The sequence below is a fragment of the Dama dama genome, chromosome 13, assembly GCF_033118175.1.
Source record: "Dama dama isolate Ldn47 chromosome 13, ASM3311817v1, whole genome shotgun sequence".
Taxonomy (NCBI): Eukaryota; Metazoa; Chordata; class Mammalia; order Artiodactyla; family Cervidae; genus Dama; species Dama dama.
Window position 1 is genome coordinate 57887825 of NC_083693.1, and position 8944 is coordinate 57896768.

Genomic DNA, 8944 nt, shown 5'->3' on the forward strand with positions numbered 1-8944 from the left:
AGTAGCTTACTTTTTAAAACAACTGGACTCAGTAGCCCTGGGATAGTCAAGCTGCCTGCAGGTGGAGTAGCCACCGTGTTGGTTAACTAAGGTAACATTTACACGTATTAACACCTCATCAGTTACAATCCATGCTAGAAGAGCATCACTTGTTGCCTAGGAAGGTTGAGAAGATACCAGCCTCTCCTAATGGACACCCTCAACATTACCTTAAAGATTTGTCAAACTTTGAACCCAGTAACTGTGCTTCTAGCTGTTGAGAGACTTACTGCATCAGTGTACAAAAACTATAGAACAAAATTATTCCAGCAGGTCTGATCTTCTAGATGAACCTCTTGACAGCCCAGCGGTCCAATGGTTTGCTGATGGGAGTTGTTTTATAGAAACTGGAACCTTAAAGGCAGGGTATACGATAGCCCGGAAGTCATAGAAGCTGAGTCTCTGTCACCCCAGACTTCGGCCCAGAAGGCTGAAATCAGTGTATGAATTAGAGCTCTGCAATTAGGGAAGGATAAGAAACTAAATATTGATACTGACTCTAAGTATAAGTCCCATGTGCTTCAAGCTCATGCTGCCATTTGGAAAGAAAAAGGTATATTAACTGCTGGAAACTCTCCCATAAAACATAAACATTCAATCCTAGCTCTTTTAGAGGCAGAGCAGCTCCTGACCCAGATGGCAGTAATCTACTGTAGAAGAGTGGATCTTCTGTGAACCAAGAGAACAGAAAAGCTGATCCAGCTACAAAATAGGCAGCTTGAGTGCAAGAGGGTGAGCAGGTTGTGATCTTAGTGATCGACCCCCTCCCCCTTGGGGCTCCCTGGCCTTCTGCAGTATTTCCAACAGGAATAAGAAAAACTGAAAAAACAGTGTTATGAGAAAAGAAGCACTGGTTGGTATATGAAGGATGAAAAGGGGCTTATTTATCTCTGAGACTTAAACAGTGGAAATACAAGTTTACCTGATGCTAACTACCAACTAGAGATACATGATGGAATTTAATGCAAAAGACCTTTTTAGGGGAGGTGCTTAAAAGAACAGCAAAATAAGTGACACTGACCTGTCATCTGTGTGTTCATAATAACCCACAGACCCATATGATCCCCCCCCCCCCTCACTTCTCAAGCTAGTTCATCACCAAGAGAAACACCCAGAGGAAAAGAGACCAGTTTATTTCACCCAAATGACCCTGCAGTTAAGATATAAATATCTTCTTGAATTTGCTGACACCTTCGCGTGATGGGCTGGAGCCTTCCCTACTCCAACTAAAAAGGCTACTAAAGTCTGTAAGTCCCTCTTAAAGGAAATAAGTTCAAAATCGCTCCAGAGCGATAACAAGTTTTCTCTTAAAGCCAAAATCACACAGGGGCTCTCAAAGGCTCTAGAAACAGGTTATAACCTACACACCTCCTGGTAGCCCCAACCTTCAGGAAAGGTAGAGAAAATGAACCACACTTTAAAGAAAACTTTAGCAAGAGAGATTCTTGAACCTTAGACCAACCAGTTTCCTATTGTACTCCTCAGGGTCTGTACAGCCCCCAGGAGTAATCAGCAATTCAGCCCATTTGAAATGACCTATGATCTTTTCTTACTATTGACATTCTCTCTGAAGAAGAAATGAGCCAAACTGAGCAGTTTATTATTAATCTCAGACAAATTCACACAGCAATCCTGGACTATGCCAACAAACCACTGTAAGATCCTGCTTAAAAACAAAAACAAAAACAAAACAAAAACAGAAGGGGCAGTCCCTTCACAAATTAACACTGGAGACCAGGTTCTTCTTAAAACTTGGAAGGAAGGATCCCCCTGATATCGACAATTGTCAAAATGAAAGGGTAATCTGAGCCCCCCCAGAGCCCCACAGTCAAAATGCAAGTGATACCTAGTTGGGTAACATTTGTCCACAATAAAGCTCTTACCTCCCAAAACTCTGCAGGCCACGACAGAGGAATACACCTGTGAGCCGGCGGAAGATCTGAGATACCTATGCAAAAGACAAGACAATCAACAGATAAGTAACAACTGATGTGGTGGGTTGTATTCCTATTTGCCATTCTTGTTGGCGTATTTCTGATTGCATTTTGCTGGTCTGCTCAGCGACCCCCACCAGGAATGCAGCTCCTTTGTCCTCACTGGGTCTAAAGGAAATACTCCACAAGCATGCCCACCCATTGATTCTGATCACTTCACTGGTCCCTGTAACCAGAGGACAATGGTGCAAAACTCACTCATCAACATTTCCAGAATCACATCTGAAGGAGGACATTTAAGAGAATGCTGGATAAGCCATCAGCAATCTCAATTAGGTACTGTCCCTGCTTGCAGTCCCTCTGAATCTGTTAATTCCAGTGGTGATTAATGATCTAAATGGAGGATGGTTGCCACTCTCTTGATCTGTTAGTCTTAGCTGTGCCTTTCTCAGATGCCAGTAGCAAAGGTAGGCTACTGAGCATGATCCCTACACACAGTACCAGCAAAGGAGGAGGCAGACCATGGAAGCTATGCCTCCTGGCCAACCTGGTGATCCGCCCCAGCTGTTACTCCATTTAAGAAACTAGCTCACTCTCCCACTCAGGGAATAAGCAAGGGCACCTGTTTCTTGTTTTTGCTCCCTCACACTGCAGCATGGCCATCAATAAAGTCTTGCTGAAATCCTCAGACCTGTAATAAGTTTCTATTGATTACAGAGACCAAGGACGCAGGTTGGTAATAGTTGTGTCAAAAGAACTCAAGAGCCAACATGAAGGGGATTCTGTTACCCAAATATAAAACAATTTGAGCAATAACAATAAGTACCCTTGTTGAAAATAACAGATACTTAAAATCCTAATATATATCACATATACTGAAATGAGATAACATTTAATGAAAATACTAATACATAAAAATACTAATTTTCAATGTTGTAGGATACAAGTAAATCCTTTCCTTATTTTGAAAATAAGGAAAATATTTGGAAAATAATGTGAAAGAATTAAGCAAGCAAAATAGAGGAGAGGGAGACTAACTTTATGGGAAATTTCCAGATAATAATATAAGAATGACCAGAATAACATTTTTAATGCCCAATCTATTGAATCTAAGTACTTGATCATCAGTTAACACATAGGAAGCAGTAACATTTCTCCAAATCATACTGGAGTTTGATCTAAGTTGAATATACATTTTATGGGAAAGCTAGAAGATAGAGGAAGATGTTTATACTTTGAGGATGCAATCAGCAAAATTCAGATAGAGAATGATTCTATAGTAGTTGGTTTTTCTCAAAGTGGCAAGGAAAAAATAAAGAAATATGAGGCATGTTAACCAACCACAAAGTGTGGGCTTCATTTGGATTCTGATTAAATAAACTGTCAAGAAGAAATGACACTTATGAAGATATTAGAAATTTTACTCACTTATTTAAAGATAATAACCAACATTTTCTTATTATAATAGTATGGTTATGGCTTTTAAAACTATCATTGAGTGATAGTGAAATATGTATGGATGACATGACATGACGACAGATTTGCTTCATAATGATATGGAGTTGGGAAACGGATGAATTCATGAGTCTCATGAATTGACAATTATTAAAACTAGGATGGGTACACGGGGGTTGATCTCATCAAGGTGTCTATTTTAGTATGCTAAATGTATCCTGACTAAAAGTTTTAAGTGCAGATTTTGCTGCCATAAAATATACCTTTTTACTCAATGGCCCACTATGAAGGTCAAAGTGCAGCTCCTGACCTAAAGGTACATTTATTCCATCAGCTTTTTAATTACACTTGGATCTTGGTAGATAGCTTGACTTTCTCCAGGTTCATTTTATAAAAAAAGAGGGGGTCTCTTTTAAATGTTTATGGACAAATGGGTAAGCCCCTCACCTGGGATTATTTTGAAGAGTTAATTTTTATTAGTGGCAATAGGCTGTATTCCCCAAGACCTCTAAAATCAACAAGATATATTTCCACATTTAACAAATTTAATTCTATACTAAAACAAACTTGTTTTCTCAGTTCCAAATTTCTACTTTTTATTAGAGAAATTTAAGTTTTTAATTATATCAATGTTTGCTTGCATCATCCTGCTTTTTACTCTTCCATCTTAAAGTCAGTACAGGGAAAATTGTGAAAATAGTAGGATCTTGGTCTATCACTCGTTAAGTGGCAAGCTTGTGTATTATTTTATGTTTTTATCCTTACTAAAATTCTGCCTCACACGCTTTCATAGTAATCTAAAACAAAGCCCATGGGATCTAGATCTGAGAGCATGTATCTGATATTAAATGTAATCCCAAATAGGTCATAAACTGTCAAGAACCAAAAACATGAACACAAACATGAACACGAATACATTTTACCTTTCTAAACGCAGAGATAATAGTAAGGGATTGATTTCAACTCGGCTTTCCCAGTTTCCGGACTTGCATGTCAGATCTCCGTCTGGGAGAATGAGGTCGTCACGATTCTGGTCATTGCTGTCTTCTGTCATCAGTTCATGGTCTTCTCCAGGGAGTGCCTGCGCTCTCTCCTCCTTCCTCACACTTATCTGAAGGCCCTCTGCTTGGGCCTGATTTGGGACCTGGGCGAGCTCCTCTTTTGCCAGCTTTAGTCTCTCTCCTGCGTGGCCTTCCTTTCTTACTCTGCAATTCTCAACACGCATCCTTGTTGTGCGGTGACAGCATGTCCGTGACGCGCCCCACGGGCAGCAGCCGAGCCCCACGCCAAGCAGGACACAGGGGAGCCAGCCAGGCCGGAGAACATCCGGGGCTTGTCGAAAACCAGGTTCTGCGAGCTTGGCCTCGGCGCTCGTGCAGGCTGCTCTCACGGGCCGGTCCCAGCAGACCTGCCTTAAAGGGGAAGGTGGAACTTGAGGTATAAGGACTGTTTCCACCAGGCTGAGTCCTTAACCAGGGACGCCCCAAACTGCTCCCGAGTCCATCCACCCCGCCTGGTACCTGGAAGCTCAGGTGGGTCAGAGGTGCTCCTCATTCACATCCAAGGCCGCTTTGGCCACACGGAGGAGGGGATGAGCCCCGGGCTCACCGACCGCACTGCTGACCGGAGCCCGCACACCCAGAGAATCCCGGGCTTGCTTGCAGTTCCTGGAGGTCCCTGCCCTGGCCTACAGCGGAGGGGGTGTCATCCAACGGAGGTGGAAGGCACCTTGCTCCAGCGAGGTGAGTGGTCGTCAAAGGCCCTGCTCTGAGCCGTCCAGCCTCAGGCTCCGCCAGCCTGTTTGAGGGTCTTCGTGGGGAGCCGGGTCTCTCTGCATCCTCCGAACAGGTTAAAGTTTGGGTCACCCAGCTCGTCCCAGTCCACGCTGTAAGCAGAGGAGGCGGAAAGGGGCCCTCCTCTGCCTTCTCCGGGGCCTTTTCCCGCCTCGGTCTCCTGGAGGGAGGTTTGAGGCTGGGCCCCTTTCCCAGTTTCCTCCGTGAGGGGGTTGGGTGGGGGTGGTGGTGGGGGGCTTTGTTGGCAGCGTCCTCAGAGACGTCAAATTCTAGCTTTAGGAGCCCACTCCTGGAAGAGTCAGCCACTTGGGCATTAGCTCTTCCTTCTGAGGACGTGGGGACGTGGCCCCTCCGGCCTTCGGAGGGCAGGCGGGTCAGTGTTCCCCGGACTCGGCGTATACTCCGCAGTGGCTGCGGCGGGCCAGGGGCCCGAGCTCTGTGGGCTCCTTCTGGGGGCCAAGCGGTGGAGGCGCAGACGCCACGCCAGCTTTCTCCTTCCGCGCTGCGTGGGCCTCTCTTCTGTCTTGGGAAGACATCCCCAGGGAGCCGTCCCGGATTGGGGAGTTCTTATCTACGGGAGAAGAACTAACGTTTTCGTCGACGGCTTGCTAGCGGCTGCCAGATACTCCTGCCGGAGTCGCCACTTTTGTTTTTAAGACTTCTGGGGGTCCGGCGAGAGTTCGAAAGATCTAGGAATTTTCAAAATTCCTAAACTTTTCTAAGCCACACTTTAGTTGCATTTTGTAAATTTTAGTAAGTTGTTTTTTGAGTTTTATTCAGTTAAAATATTTTTCGGTTTCTCTTTTGATACTGTTTAATCAGTAGAAATTGGTTAGCAGGCGCCAGGAAAATTTCCGACAAAGCTTTACTAGGTTTTGCGGTGCAGCTGGAGGGAGCAAAAACAAGAAACAGGTGTCCTTGGCCAGCTGGTTCCTTAAATGAGGTAACAAGGTGGAGGTGGGCGGCTTGGGCAGGAGGTATAGTTCGAGTGGTCTGTCCATCACCTTGGTGGGCCCGGGGGCAGGCATCACCAGCAGTAGCCTGCTTTTTCTTGTGGCATCTAAGAAAGACAGAATTGTTTTGTGGCATTTTTGTGTCGTTTTGTTCATAATTGCCTAAGTGTGAAGTTAATTTCAGTCCCTAATAGTTTCTTTGTAGTCTGTTGGGCAAGGGAACATTTGTCCTGGCCCAAGCACTCTGGTAGAAGGTCTCAGGCCCTAGCCTATCTCACACTGACCCATACCTTATTGAGAAATGGTGCTGCTTGATTTCTAAATCATTAGGAATTTTCATCTGTCTTTCTGATAACTGTTTTCTAAATCAATTCCATTGCTGATTGAGAATATACTTTGTATAATTCCTGTTCTTTTAAAATTAAGGTCTGTTTTATGGCTTAGAACGTGGTCCATCTTGGTGAAATCAACATTAGCTTGAGAAATATATGGATTCTGCTGCTGTTGAATATTCTATAGATGTCAGTTAGATCAGGTTTACTGTAGTGCAGGTTATGGAAAGCTGTGCTGAATTGATCCATCAACTGATGGAGGATACTGATGTCTCTGACTGTAATGGTGAATATTTCTGTTTCTCTTTTCAGTTTTATCATTTTTTTTTTCCCACCTGTATTTTGATGTTCTGTTAGGTACATCCGCATTTAGGAGTTTAATGTCTTTTGAAGACTGACCCTTTTTATCATCATGCAATGCCCTTCTTAATCCCAGATAATCTCTTCTTCTGAATAAGCTTTATGTGAAGTTAATGTAGTTATTCCAGGTTTCTGTGGATGTTTGTTAGTATATCTTTCGCCTTTCCTTTACTTTATACCTAGATGTAGTTTTTGTATGTAGAGTGTGTTTCTTGTAGTCAACATATTTCAGCGTCTCGTTTTCTTTTTTCTGTTTAAACCACTCTGATAATTTCAGTTTTTTCAGTTGATGTTTTTCAGACCACTTGAAAAGTGATCATTATTATAGTTGGATTATTATCTAGTGTTTTAATTGAGCTGTTATGTGATTTCATTTTATTTCCTCACTTAGAATATCAATTGTATTTTTTAAACTATTATTTAGTGGTGTTCCTGGATTTTATAAGATACATATTTTTAACTAATCTAAGTCCACCTTCAAAAAACACTGTACCACTTTCAATGTAGTGTAGGTACTCAGAACATTTCCAGTTTCTCTTGTTGCTTCTTATATTACTGTATTTGTCTGCTTGGGCCACTATAACAAAATACCACAGACTGTGTGCCTTAAGGGCTTACTGGTGGCTTAGATGGTAGAGTCTGCCTGCAGTGCAGAAGACCTGCATTTGATCTCTGGGTGGGGAAGATCCCTGGAAAAGGAAATGGCAACCCATTCCAGTATTTTTGCCTGTAAAATCCCATGGACGGAGGATCCTGGCAGGCTATAGTCCATGGGGTTGCAAAGAGTCAGACACGACTGAGCAACTTCACTGCTACCTGCTGTGTGCCTTAAAGAAAAGAAATTTATTTTTCAACAGATCTGAAGTTTGGGATGTCCAAGAACAAGGTGATAACCAGTTCAGTGGCTGATGGGAGCTCTCTTTCTGGCATGTATTTATATGGTTATCTTCTTGTTACATCTTCACATGGCAAAAAGAGAGTCCAAGCTCTTTGATGTCTCTCCTTTAAGGATACTGATCCTGTTGGTTTGGGGCCCCACTCTTATGATCTCAATCTTAATTAGCTTCTTATAGACTTTATTTTTTGGGGCTCCAAAATCACTGCAGATGGTGATTGCAGCCATGAAATTAAAAGATGGTTACTCCTTGGAAGGAAAGTTATGACCAACCTAGATAGGATATTAAAAAGCAGAGACATTACATTGCCAATAAAGGTCTATTTAGTCAAGGCTATGGTTTTTCCAGTGGTCATGTATGGATGTGAGATTTGGACTGTGAAGAAAGCTGAGCACCGAAAAATTGATGCTTTTGAACTGTGGTGTTGGAGAAGACTCTTGAGAGTCCCTTGGACTGCAAGGAGATCCAACCAGTCCATCCTAAAGGAGATCAGTCCTGGGTGTTCATTGGAAGGACTGATGCTGAAGCTGAAACTCCAGTACTTTGGCCACCTCATGTGAAGCGTTGACTCATTGGAAAAGACCCTGATACTGGGAGGGATTGGGGGCAGGAAGAGAAGGGGATGACAGAGAATGAGATGGCTGGATAGCATCACCGACTTGATGGACATGAATTTGAGTGAACTCCAGGAGTTGGTGATGGACAGGGAGGCCTGGTGTGCTGTATTCATGGGGTCGCAAAGAATCGGACACGACTGAGCAACTGAACTGAACTGATGCTCTATCTTCAAATACAGTCACATTGGGGTTAACATGTAGGTTTTAGGGGGCACAGTTCAGTCTGTGGTAATTAACATCATTCATTTCACTTACTGATGTACTGTAATCATCCAATGCATTTTCACTAGTTTTACTGTAAGCAAAGACTATCTTTTAGATCAATTAAGAAGAGAACATTATTTTACCTTTATTCCTTCTCTGATAGTCTTATTTATGCAGATTGAAGTTCTGATTTATATCATTTTTCTTTTGCCTGAAGATCTTAACTTTTCATGAAAGGCAAGTCAGCTGGCAATTTCCTGTTTCTTGTTAGTTTGAGAGTCTTCATTTTTTCTTCACTTTTGATGAGTAATTTACTGGATATAGAATTCCCGGTTGGCATATTTTTTTCTTTCACCTCTTT